This window comes from Hordeum vulgare, chromosome 3H (genome assembly GCF_904849725.1).
Source record: "Hordeum vulgare subsp. vulgare chromosome 3H, MorexV3_pseudomolecules_assembly, whole genome shotgun sequence".
Lineage (NCBI taxonomy): Eukaryota > Viridiplantae > Streptophyta > Magnoliopsida > Poales > Poaceae > Hordeum > Hordeum vulgare.
The window spans coordinates 224,017,358-224,030,899 of NC_058520.1; positions in this window are offsets into that span (position 1 = coordinate 224,017,358).

Here is a 13,542-nt window from a genome sequence, read left to right on the forward strand (position 1 = left end):
CGAGATGTGCAATCCTACGGCACATTCCAGTCATCAAATAAAGGAAATCGCAATCCTAAATCCGGAAAGGAATAACGATTTAGGGCCTGGTTTTACTAGAACAATACGTTCCCCACGAGAGGCGGGCAATGCCCACTAGAGACTAAGAAAGCATGCCTGTGGAGAAGAGGCGTATGCCAAGTCAATTGGTCCGATTGTACAGGCAGATCGATACTTGTTTCCGGTCTGCTTTAGGCAGAGGGCAGAATCTATTGATTGAGGAAAGGATTGTTATCCTACATACAAAGGAAAGAATACCCGGCAAAGTCATTCAATCTCCAATTCTTCCTCACCTGGATCAAGCCCAAGGCGAGAAATACAAGCTTCTTTCCTCTCGGCCTAACCGGTCTTAGCTTTTCCTGTTCACGACTCCGATCTTCTTTCATCCGTAGTTCTTGCTAATGTCTTCACTTTAAAGGGACAGAAGTTTCAAGAGAAATGGTCTCTTTTGATGGGCATTTGTAGATGATGGTTGATACTGCAAACAATGCCTTCTTGACAGCTCTAGCATCACCAGTTATCTATTAAGCATAAAGATACATTCAAGATAACAATTAGCAGAATATAAGAAACAAAGAATAGATATTGAATAAAGAAAAAAAAGAGCAGAGCCTCATAACCGTCCTAATAGAGATAATACCACGTTCGTCTTGTTCTTTACGCCGAGCCAACTCGTGCTTTTTAGGATGGATTTCACACGGAATCAAGGGAGGTGCGGGATACGACCCATATCACATTCCTGTGCCATAGCTTGCAAAATCAAATAAATCTATCGAAGCTAGGGTGCCAGGCCTATCAGAATCAGAAGAACAATCCACACTAATGTAACCGTAAAGAAATGGCGGCTCTAACATAGATTTTTCTCAATATGTCATGTTGTTGAAAAATCCTGTGGTAGCATGGGATGATCGGCACTTTAGTTTTAGTTATTGATTTACGCATCACGCATTAACTAATATTTATGGGGCTGGAGACTTCGCTAAAGCATGCACATAAATAGATGAATGAGAGATTACAAGGCAAGGAGATACAGATCTGGGGGTTGACTCAGAACTTGTACATAGGTCAGCTCACTAATGCTTAATAACCAATAAATAGTCAATCAAGAGATATGCACCAGCAAACAACATTATACTTAAATAGTGTATTAGGCGGCAAATGGCACAGAAGAGTTTAGACGATAGATTCTCTACAACAGGTAGGGATCGGGGGTTATACGCTCTTTTCTATAAACAAAGTAGGCTTGTGATTGTCCGCATCCATCACTCAATCATGCAATTCAAAGAAATGGTTTACTTATCTTCTTCTAAAGGATGGAATTGCTAGATTGTCAGTAATATCAATTGAGGAAGAAGCTAGTCCCACTTAAATTCGAAAAGAAGACCTCTATTGTGACAGAAGATTCCTCGCCCACAGCATCTCACTTATTGATTGTGACATAGCTCTCTATCTCCGCTCATAAGAAGATAGCGTTTCATTCACTCGCTCTAGAAACCATAGGAGCTACTATTCCCAAGTTTATTAAGAATGGGCACTCACTGGATTCAGGCTTCCACCGTTCTAGCTTCTCTTCGTAGTTCACTAGAATGTATCGAGCATGTTTATCCGGATCAGGAGGCTTTACATAAATTGCTACGATTGCCAAGTCGAAAAAGAACTGGGCATGAAAGTGAAAGTGGAAAGAGAAGGGAGCGTGACTTGTTTCAAGAATTGGATGCCCTTGTTAAGGAAATCTAGTATAAAAGGATAAATTGGGCCTATTTATCACTTTTGGTACCTAACCACCTGAACTGGGAATCCAGTACCCAACTCTCTACTTTGTTTTTGCACCCAGGGCGAAGACCAAGAGCTGGAGATAAGAACGGAAGAGGAGAAGGTGAGGCAAGCCATGCTATCAACAAATCCTATAAGCATGCGATCCATCAGCCCGGTCCGGTCCTTTGATTATCGATCTGGAAAAGAGAGAAGAACCGGAGATGGGGGCAGATCCTTCTAGAGATGGACGCGCTTTTTGACTCGAGAAAGTACTAATTAATTAATAGGGGCGCACTTGAGGTGCAAGCCGTTTCTTGTTGCGCCAGAGGAGAAAGCGTGTCGACTGGCTCTAGTGAGTGGTCTTTAACAAACCTAGTCTAATCTTAGCCAACAGCCGATCTCTCTTGATCGATCAATAGAATATGAGACCTCCGGGTCAGCATTTCCTGTATCTGGTTTCGGGAAAGCTAAGCTATTCGTTACAAAGGAAGCAAGTTAACCACGAATCGATGAGTGTGTATCACTTTGAGATGGAGAAAGCGGCTTTCTTGCCTTCACTATAAATGAAGAAATTTTTAACTGATCTTGACGTCTGCCTGATACTGGATGCGGTAAAAGCTCGAACGACCTTCAACCACTCCTGCCTGCCTGCCGGAACTATTAAGCTGATAGGAATGAGAAACAAGCTGAGCTGAAACATTACGGGCAGCTACATCTAGGCTTATAGTAAGCGATTCAAACTCTCTCTTTAGTGGACACACACGACATGATAAATGTGATGGAAGGCTGGAGACATCGCTCCATCGGGCATTAGACAGAAGCGAGTGGTATCCAGAGTGTACTACCCCGGCTGGACCAAAAAGGGATTAATACTACTTCAAAGTCGAAAATCCGGTAACCGTGACCGCTACGGTGAGCAAATGCATCATCAGTGCTGTATTTAAATTGTGTGCTATCCTTGAAAAGGGCTTCACATTTGGATGGAATTGCAACATGCAGGCTTTCTGACTACCACTGATGCTTGCTGTGGGCTGGGCAAGTATGGTGGCCTATTCATATGTGTTCTTCCACAGATGGCGTGCAGCGACGCGTCAAGCCATGTCTGGTTGGATGAATTCCTCCCGACAGATGCTGTGAAAAAGTTGTACAACGAAGGTGAAAGAAAAGCAATTCCCTGAAGAACTTGCAATGCTGCATCAAAATTTCCCCTCTGATATTCCAGTCTTCCCAGCAAATCGGGCCTCCTGATATACAATCAAATAAACCTTACCAGTGAGCAAATCAGCAAAAGAAACTACTACTATTTCCTTTGAAGAGAGAGGGCTTCAGCCAAACCCAAACCTCATAATTTATCTCTCTAAGGTCTGATTCCACTTCATTTACGTGGCTATCATCAGGCGTCGCTTCTCGATTTCCTGTCCTCGAAGAACCATTTGCTGAGAAATCCCGTGTTGCAAGAGATTCTGGCGATCGAGGCATCTCTTCAAACTTGGATTGGTCCCCGCTGCAAGTACATAACATGATGGCAGCCATTTTCTGCTTTGCGGATACTTTCACTTAATTTAGATTAAAAATGTCATCTCTGTCTGAAGATTTTCCCTTGGGGCCAATGGTATTGACCATTCATCAATAAGAACCTGGGAAGGAGATGATGTAAGGGTCGGCAACAATGAATAAGGAATCGATCGGAGTTCCAGGCACAAAACAATTATACAGAACTGGGTATACCAAACAGTTGATCAGCAAGGCAAATGTCCACTAAACCAGCTAAACGGCTCACGAATTGTTTGGAATGCGACGGCAAATGTGATCTCCCAGCAATATCTCGAGTCCAAAACCTCACCCATCTACATATATCATCATCTGCGGCAAGAACATAGCAACACCAAAATCCTACCAGCAACTGCAGCAATGCACCCTCCTCACGACAGCCAACCATCGACGGTGTCAGACTATGATTCAGTTGCAGTACTACTCCTCTTTGTTCTGTTTCATGTTTTTGGCGGTTTCGTTCTTGTGTCTGAGTCCGAAGAAGACGGTGGATGTTGATCCAGTAGCAAAATTTTGCTTCCTGTTGCAGGATTTATGTATCGTGCCGTGCGTAGTAGTGGTAGAGTATGTTCATGTGATTGATCACTAGCCTGGCCGATATGGTCGAGGAGAACATCGGTTATTTTGCTCTTCATCTAGTAGCTGAACCATTATATGATATGATCTGATCTGAATGGATGCAGTTTTGCTTTCTGCTGCTACAATGCTTCTTGCTCTGCTCTGTCTGGTAATTTCTCCTCTGTGGAATGCCCTTTAGCTCTGTGCTGCTATATTGCTCCTTGCGCTCTGCTATGCTAGTTCACCGCTGTATACGACCAAGGAGAATTGGTTTGCACTAGAGACTAGTAGGAAATCCTTGCAAAACAGAGCTTTCTTAATTAATTAATTGGCCATGTCATGTCGCTGCACCTGACTGAGATCAGCATACTTGATTCATTCTGTATTTTGGTGAGGTGTCCTGGCCCTCTTTTTTTCTTATACCTATATATATATATATATTATTTGCGAATCGTCCGGACGACTCAGAGATTGTCCGTCTTATTCCTTCATTTCATATATTTTTTTTTGGTAAGATCTATTGACATCAAAATATAGCCATAAACATACTTCCACCTTCGGTGGGCTTCTAACTCAAGTTTTCCGGAAAGGAAAATGGTCATACAGTCGCAAAAGCTATGGTACCAATCGAGCAAAGTGCCATTCTAGAGCGAGACCACCGAAGAGAGGTCGGCCCGCCATCTGCCGCCGAAGGAAGAATTGTTGGCGAAAGTCAGGTAGTAGGAAGCCCGCCCCCTCTGTCAGACCACGTACCATCGTGCCTGGCGTAGATACGGACGACATGGATAAAATCCAGGTTTATGTACGACATGCTCTTTCCTTCCTTCATTCGGTGACGCACAGAGGTGGCAGAGTCTTGTTCCTGGAGTCGCTCACAACTTTTGGGAGCACCGAGATCCTGAATAAGATGCTGCACGAATTGGCTGAGGTGTTGGGAGCCCCCAATAGAGAAGGACGATGTGGAAAGGTATGGTGGGAATACAAACAGGCCTGGACAGAAGAAGTAGACGAAAGACCTCCAGGCTGTGTCGTCATTCTCAATCCTGAAAAGGGAGCTCATAAACGCCTATAAAAGTAGAAATGTTTTAGTTCGACCCGAGCTAGTCAGCGACTTCAATGCCTTAAGCGATCTCGATGTCCCGATGCTTTAGGCTCCCGGTAGCAAAGCAGGGTTCCAATCATACCTTTCTAGTGCCAAGCACAGAAACAATCCATGGTTTCGTGTCCCGAACAACACTTTCATCCCTTGAGGCTCCCTCTTCTGTACTTCTTCATCCTCCGAGTCCCATCTCTATTCTGTGTAATAATTGTACCCGCCGGGTAGTAATTTGCTTCTCCACCCCTATGGGAGATCACTAGCTCTCTCCTGCCACAACAGCTTCCATTTTGGAACTTCGGTATTCTTTTACTCCGCGTCTGCAAGGCTATCGTCACCTTCGCTATATACCTTTGTTATCACTGCTTCTTCGCTCCAAAACTACCTCCTCTTTTCTAAAAAAACTGTCGTTAAGCTCCCTTATTCTGATCTGATTGATCGGTGTATTAAAAGCAACATGGCACCTTTTGACAAAACTTGAGTTTGAAGAGGTCAAGGTTGGATTGTACCTAACAGGATTTGAGTGGTCTTCTCTATTTAGAGCCAATCGTGGTTCGGGTACCGAGTCCTAAAAGTGTTTCATCTGGTTCCGAAAGAGCTGGGTCGTGCCTCGTTGGAGTTGCTGAAGTTGTTAAGCGATGGAGCGAATCCGTAATAGAACTTGCGCCCAGTAAGCAATTGAAGTAGTGGTCTCGAATTCCTTAACAAAAGTAAAAATTAAAGTAAGGACATGGGAGAAGCAACATCTCATCTGGTCTGGTGACGGGTGCAGGCCTTGCTTGACTGTATGGCCTTTCTTTTGTTCGTTCGAAGCGGCTATTCCTGATTCAGAAAGGAAAGGTATGTGGGTAGACATTGAGTTAGAGATTGAATGAAGGGGCACACTAGAGAAAAGCAAGGACAAGTAGCTAGTTGACTAACGCTTTCGAGCACGTACGCTGGCGCTCTTTGATAGAGCATTATCTACAACCCTGAAGCGAACTATGAAAAAGAAATCTAGCAGTCTCTTCCAGCAATGAATTGTAGCAGGGCTTGGTCTCGAAAGGTATAGATACCACTAGAAGCTTGGAAAGAAGAAGGAATGTCGACCTACCGCTCCGTGGGCTTTGAACCTTGCTTTTCTGTCAAATTCTCAGACGCTATAGCTGTGTAAAAACAGTACTCGATTTCTCACTAGAAAAAACAACAGTCTTTATTGTTGTGTGCATATTAGTCACTGATTATAGCTTTGAATAGGACAAACTACTTTAGTAACTCTTGACTATTGCTTGAAACAAGCGTTGAAGCAATGGAAAGAAGCGAACGGTTAAGCTAATGCAGCAAGAAAAGGGATGCAGCAAGTGTCCAAAAATCGGATATGCCCGGTGAAAATTATAAACAAGGCTGAGGAAGGATTTCGTACTGCCACAATGCTCTTGATAGAAGGAAGCATGAATACCGAAGGCCTACCTAGTTGAAATAGGAACAGCTATGGAAGTCCTCGGCCAAACGAATATTTCACGGAAAGCCGACAAGGGATTTTCTTAATAACTGGGCGCTTTGATTCTTTGGAACAACTCGATGAATTTAGTAGATCTTTTTAGGAGGCCTTCCATGACCATAGATCGAACCTATCCCATTTTGACAGTACGATGGTTAGCTGTTCACGGATTAGCTGTACTGGAATGACAACACATATGAGAATCTGTACACGATACAGAATAACGACACGACACGCAATCTTATGACTACAGTATGGCCTTCATCTTTGACAGCAATCATGACAGGCCGCGGTATTAGCGTTAGAGAAAGGAAAGGACTTGAGGTCCGTCCACCTACAACTAATAAAGCTCCGCCTTTGGGGACTACTACAACAGATAGGCATTTGAAGGACCAAACCACCTACTGAGGACTTTGACACCCAGCCCTTAAGAAGCAGAATCTACAACTTTGGGATACGTATTTACAGACTGCAAAAGATAGATACAATGCTGTTACCCACCATGCATGCAAATCTTAGTTCTATGGACTACTAGTACCAGGAACGTCATCTACTACTGCGAAACTCCCGGGGGACGCTTTTCTAACTGGTTTAGCCTCTAGAGTGGGGAGGAAGAACACCCTCTAGACCAGGATAACTTACTAATTCAATTGACAAAGCGTCCTATTTGCTAGATTTCTAGTCGTTAGCTCTTAGTGAAGACGAATTGCTATCATCTGCGGGCGGCCCTCATTATTGAATTTATCCGCCTTCGATGCAACCAAATTCACTATTGACTTACGAGTTTATGCATGCTTCATTCCTATATCGGCATGTATTATCCGTAGGCTGGTTGTGAGACATCTTCCTCTTAGTGCTACAAATGGCTTCTTCCTTAGTTCTTTATAGCTCTTTCACCTCTTTTAGACTCTTTGCAATGTTTAGTGCGGGGAACTCTACACTATTGTACTCAGATGCTATTCCTTCAAGAAAGTATCGGAAAGCAAAAAGGGACTCGTTCACCGTATCGCGTCCAATACAGCTATGCCACAAGTTGACCTAACCAACTGGTAAACAAAACCCAAGTTAACGGATCGACCTAGGAATAGGATGAATAGAACCATTGAATCGTCACCCAATGGAGCAGAGAGCCTTCCTTTAAGAAAGAAATAACTCCCTACAACAACCGTGTTTCGAAACTCGATTCATTATCATACGAGAAATTGCATGACAAGAACCTTCATTCCTACAGAGAGGTTGAAGCTAAGTTTCAAGACCTAGTACGGGCAAAGCGCAGTTCAAAACCGAAAGGATCAAAGAAAAGGGAATATCACGAAGGTAAGCACATTCTATTTTTCTTAATTGACAAAGCAAAGGGAGTTATCAACCCTTTTTTCCGAAACCCTATAACGGCTAGTTCCCAATGCTCGGCTTCCTACCTCCTCTAACAAAATCAAAGGTAATATCCTCCGTTTTCCAAGAAGATAAGTTCTACGGCAAAGGATGTCAACGGAACAGTTTCGGCAAAGGCAAAGCCCGGGAGAAATCCAATAGCGTATGGCGATAATGTCATCCGCACCGAATCCTCATCTTCAAAGCATTTTCTTGCAAGGGCCTATCGCGAAAGAACTCAAGCCAATACTTTTGCATTTTCATGTAGTAGATCCTAGGAAACATACGTACGAGATATTTACAGCCCTTCTTCGGCAAGGGTATCCGGTAAAAGGAGGACGGTTCCTAATCTTTTGATCGGCAAAGGGTTCGATGCATTAGTTTTCGACTATGAACGAGTCAATCAGCTAGATCTACTTGCGGCAAACGGCACCTTCCTTTCCCAGCCAATGGTACGTAAGGCAATGGTTGTTATTGAAGTTCAGATCAGATCAGGGAATACCCTAGGTTTCGGCTTTTTCCACGGTTCCGTAACGGTAGGTTTCGGCTCCTCGCTACATCCCTTCCGCTCCTACTAAGGACGCTGCTGAACCGATAGAATTTGCCGAGCGAGCACTACCATAACTTATGGTATCTGACCAGTGTTAAGCATTAGCCATCCAGGGAATGAAACTATGCGACTACCTGCGCTGTCACACGGCTCCATTTATCGAAGAAAGGGATCAGACTGCTGCCATTAAGGCAATGAAATTGACGAGGAAGAGTAAGGAGTTTGGCTGCGCCAAAGCAGAGGAACGAAGGGAAGCAGCCGCCGCTGCACGGGTCCTGCGCATTATCAAAACCAGGCAATGTAGTCAATGAACAAAAGTTTCGTTTACCACTGGGGTTCTTCATATGCACAGTCAGCTCAGGTACCGTCCAGAGGTGTTAATACAAAGCAAGAATTGGATTCTAAGTATTGCCATTTCGTGTTCAGAAGTCTGAAGCACATCATTTGCGGGAAGCAGCGAGGAAGAAAAGCGTACCGTATTGACGGTAGTGCAGAATGATCTCCGTCACGATATCGTACGTATCTCCAGAGCACGAACGTACGGTATACAACCGAGTTGCCCGACGTCGGACACAACAAACTTTCGAGCACCCTGTTCATTTAGCCTCTTAATCGATGGAAAGAAAATAGAGGTCTGCAGCAAACAAGAGCAAGCGACACTAAACTACAGTAGTGATAAATTGGCGGAACCTTCTGATAAAATGACAGATTGGAAACCAACACCAACACGTCCAGAAAGTATGAAGGATAAGGCTTCTCTCGTCCAAAGAACGGTACTGAAGGCGAAAGATACTCAAAAATATGTCATTGGATCCAGCTTCAACAATGAAGAGCGCCGTCTTGAAGAAATCACTTGCTGCTTCCTCCACCATGTTCTCCAGTATCTGGTCTTTTCGAAGTAGCTTATTAGCTGATAAGCACTAGCTGAGGCATCTAGCTGATGAGGTAATCTCTGCATATAATACCAACCAAGTTGGTTGTTGTTACTACATGCTGCGAGCATTTGGGAAAATGACAGAAACATAAAATGGGTTTCTAGCTGCATAAGCACAATTATACAGAAAGCAGTCTCCTTTATTCGTATCTGGGGAAAGGGTTGGTTCTCCAAATTCTCTTTAAAGAATGTTAAAGCAGTACTGTAATTTTCTGGTGAAATGGAAAGTGGTTGCTACCATATTGTTTGTAGTGATTACATCATAATCCTCATCTTCAAAGCAAGGCTATCCACCAGGGCTTCCAATGCTAGGCTAACCTCGGCAAAGAACCCAAGGGATTTGCAAATTCTTGAATCGATAGACTTTCGTACAACGGCAAACAAACAGACGCGATAGAGGGTTTTACGCTACTTCACAGTCAGCAGCAAGAGTGGATGGTATAACTCTAGCCAGCAGGCGGGAGGGAACGAAGCTCTTTCCTGATCTTGAGCTAGAATCCCTGACGTTGGTTGATTTAGCTGTGGTGTAGCTTAGGATCTTAAAGCTATGCAGCTGGGTTGATCCCTATCGATGGAATGGAGCTTATCAACTCATGAATAGCATGGATCGCCTTCTACTATACCGGGCTAAGGTGCAACAATGGAAGCATACCATGGATAATCCAGAGATACATCCTACCTATGCCGAGAGCACAAAGATCAAGCTAAGTAAACACGTCTAGTTAAAGCCCACTGGAGTAAGGAAAATACAATAGGTTGCTTTTTTTCCCACCATACCTGGCAATGATTGGTATCCCTTGATATGTTAACACAAACTAACCAGTTGTCCCTTCCCCTAGAGGGGTTTCCTATATGGATTCGTTCCCCTGAGCATCTTCCATGAATTGACGTATATTCACGTAGCGATAGCGGTATCTTTTGATAGAAGCCCACATACCCACTCTTCTATCCCACCTATCCACATAGGGTATCAGTGGCCTCGTGATCTCCATGAACAGAGATCACTACACAAAAACTGCTTATGTTTCCAAATTAGTCCAACTTCGTACCTTTCCGGCATAAACCGTATATCTCAGAGAGGTCGTATTTCTGTGGGTTGGTAGTAATGGAATGGTTTCATTATCTAAAATGAAGAACATTTCCCACCAAAAGATCAGTCCAATAATACCACTCACTGGTAAATAGCGCAATACTTCTTCGTGAATCTCCGCTATTTGAATATTGAACATCATAACCACGAATAGGAATGAAACGGCAATAGCTCCTATATGAACTACTGGGGAGATCATAGCGGAGAAGTCGAGACCTAACAAAATAAGTAAACCAGAAGTGTCGCAAAAGACTAGGATGGGAAACAAAACGGAATGTACCGGTGAATGGAAAATTGATTCTTGGGTAATTTTACTCTAGAAAAAACGAGGAGAAAGACCCTCGCTCACGTCGGCAGGCCCCGTAGGGGCAGTTGACGGAGGAACCAGGGCGGAAACTTCCCCACCAATTGGGTAGATGGAAGCTATATACATATAAATAAAAGGGACATACATAGGTACCCACGGAATGGGTATAGGAAAAAGCGGCTGGCCACTCAAATAATGAAAATGCAATAGAAAAAATAGATTCATTTGATAAAAATTCTGCAATTGAAAAAATAGATTCATTTGATAAAAATTCTGCAATTGAAAAAATTGATTCATTTGATAAAAGTGAAAGTAATGCAGATTAGCATTAGCGGTGAAATAAGGGATACTTGAAATTGGATTAGGGTTAGGGGGAGGAGGGTCATTTGGAGATTCTTCTTCTTCCAACTCCATGTAATTAGAACTCACACTTTCGCCACTCAAAGCCGGTCCATTGACCGAATTTGGGTATGACGACGAAGGGTCAAATTCGATAAGCATCCCGTCTATTGATGATGGAAAAATCCAAGGATCCATCGTTACTTCCCATCTTTTTCAGCTCTGCTCCCGAAAAGAGAAAGGAGACTGATCTTGACGTCGGCGTTGGTTTTTCCAACGAAACATTCTTTCACGAACTAAATGCTAGTTGCCTTGTAACGCATACACTGGATTGTCCGGTGAGTGAGCCTACGACCACCAAACTCTTTTCAGGAGATAGGTCTACCGTTGCAAACTCATCTGCTTGTAAATTCATTGTGTAAAATAACTCGTAAATTCATTGTGCCAGAATTGATCACTGATCAGGTGTGATCAGTCTCATCCGTCTAAGGATCCGGTGCGATGAGTCTCATCCGTGTAATATTTTGGAATTCCTCTTCCAACTCGTCCCGGAATGGGCGTTATGGCAAAGAACAAGAAGAAAAAGACAGAAGGAATTTGTCCAATAGTAACAAATGGTGCCTCCATAGGTTGACATCCGATCCAACCTAGTAGTAAGCAATCCGCCAAAAGCAACCAAAATATTCCTTGGTGAATCGGTCGAAAACTTGAACTACGCACATACATTTCTTTAAAAAAAGGTAAAGCCAAGAGAGATATAAAAACTGGTGCTATTGCGGCTACACCTCCCGCTTTGTCAGGTATACTGCGAAGAATGGCATGGATCGGTAGGAAATACCATTCCGGCACAATATGAGGCGGGGTGGGCATCGGATTAGCAGGTATATAATTGTCGGGATGCCCCAAAACATTAGGAGCAAAAAAAATCCAAATGGAAAAAAAGATAGCAGAAGCTACCCGACCTACAAGATCCTTTACATAAAAATAAGGGTAAGGAGCAATTTTATCCATCTCAGAATGTACACCCAATGGATTATTTGATCCATATTGATGCAATGCGGCCAGATGAAGAAGACTGGCGCCTACTAAAATAAGGGGGAGTAAATGATGGAGACTAAAAAAACGATTTAAGGTGGCATTGTCCACGGAGAAACCACCCCAAAGCCAAGTCACTATGGTATCTCCTACTACTGGTATGGCGCTAGCTAAGCTTGTAATTACTGTTGCTCCCCAAAAGCTCATCTGACCCCAAGGTGGTACGTATCCTATAAAAGCTGTCACAATCATTAATAGGAATATGACAACTCCGAGACACCGAACAAATTCCCTAGGACTGCTATAACTCGCATGATATAGACCACGAAAAATATGAAGGTGAACCACAATGAGAAACATACTTGCCCCATTAGCATGCATATAACGGAGCAACCAGCCCCCTTCAACATCTCTCATAATGTGTTCTACGCTGTTGAAAGCTAGATCCACATGAGGTGTGTGATGCATAGCTAAAAAACGCCAGTCACTATCTGAATGACTAAACAAATACCTGCTAACGAACCGAACCCCCACCAATAACTAAGATTGCTCGGGGTTGGATAATCTATCAAATGCTGGTTAAGTGTGGAGTATATAGGTTGTTTAAGAAGAGAGAATCGTTGGTTCCTTATAGTCATTTCTCTTTTCTATCGTTACAACTCCTCTTCCCCCTTATTTACCCCCTTGCCTTGATGGAAATTGGAAAGGAGAGAATTTGAATAAAGTAACTCTCGGAAACTCTTATTGGACGAGAGAGAGTCAATATTATATTGGCGCAGGTTCTACCAACTAAACGAATAAGTTTTGGATTGGTCTTTCTTATTAGGCCCCCGTTTTAGGGGGGGAGACATGGGAGTTCCTTGGCTCGAGAAGCTGAACCTCCATTCTCATACCGCGAACCCAATAGTAAAATCCAGCAAATAAAGCAAAAACGGCTCCCATAGAAAGTACATAATGGAAATGGGTAGTCAGTATTGGTATAAGATCTATTCCCATGTTCCGATCTTTTCATTTTATGTACCCATTTCTTGGGTAAAATCTCCCAACACCCGCCCCTTCATACTTGGGGGGCGTAGTTGACTAAATCAATCCAGTTGCTAACATCAAGGAATAACCAACTATGAGGTCCACGTAACATGACATCATAATAAGTCTCTCTTAGAAAGTCTGGCATTACTATTATGTTTTCGTTCACAGCCCGAAGAAGGTCAGGCATGTCCCATTGTGCGGGTATCTGTTTCCCTTCTTGCTCCACTAATCTTGTGCATTCTGCACAAATCCTCATAAACAAGTCGGAAGCCTCCGGCGGAGCGCTTTCCGCATCTGACCTAGTTGATGAGAGACTAAAAAAAGACATATTAGTTTGAGTTTCTTGATAAAAGCGTATATCACTGGACGTGATATCTCCATAGAGAATCAAATCTCTATCATTCATTG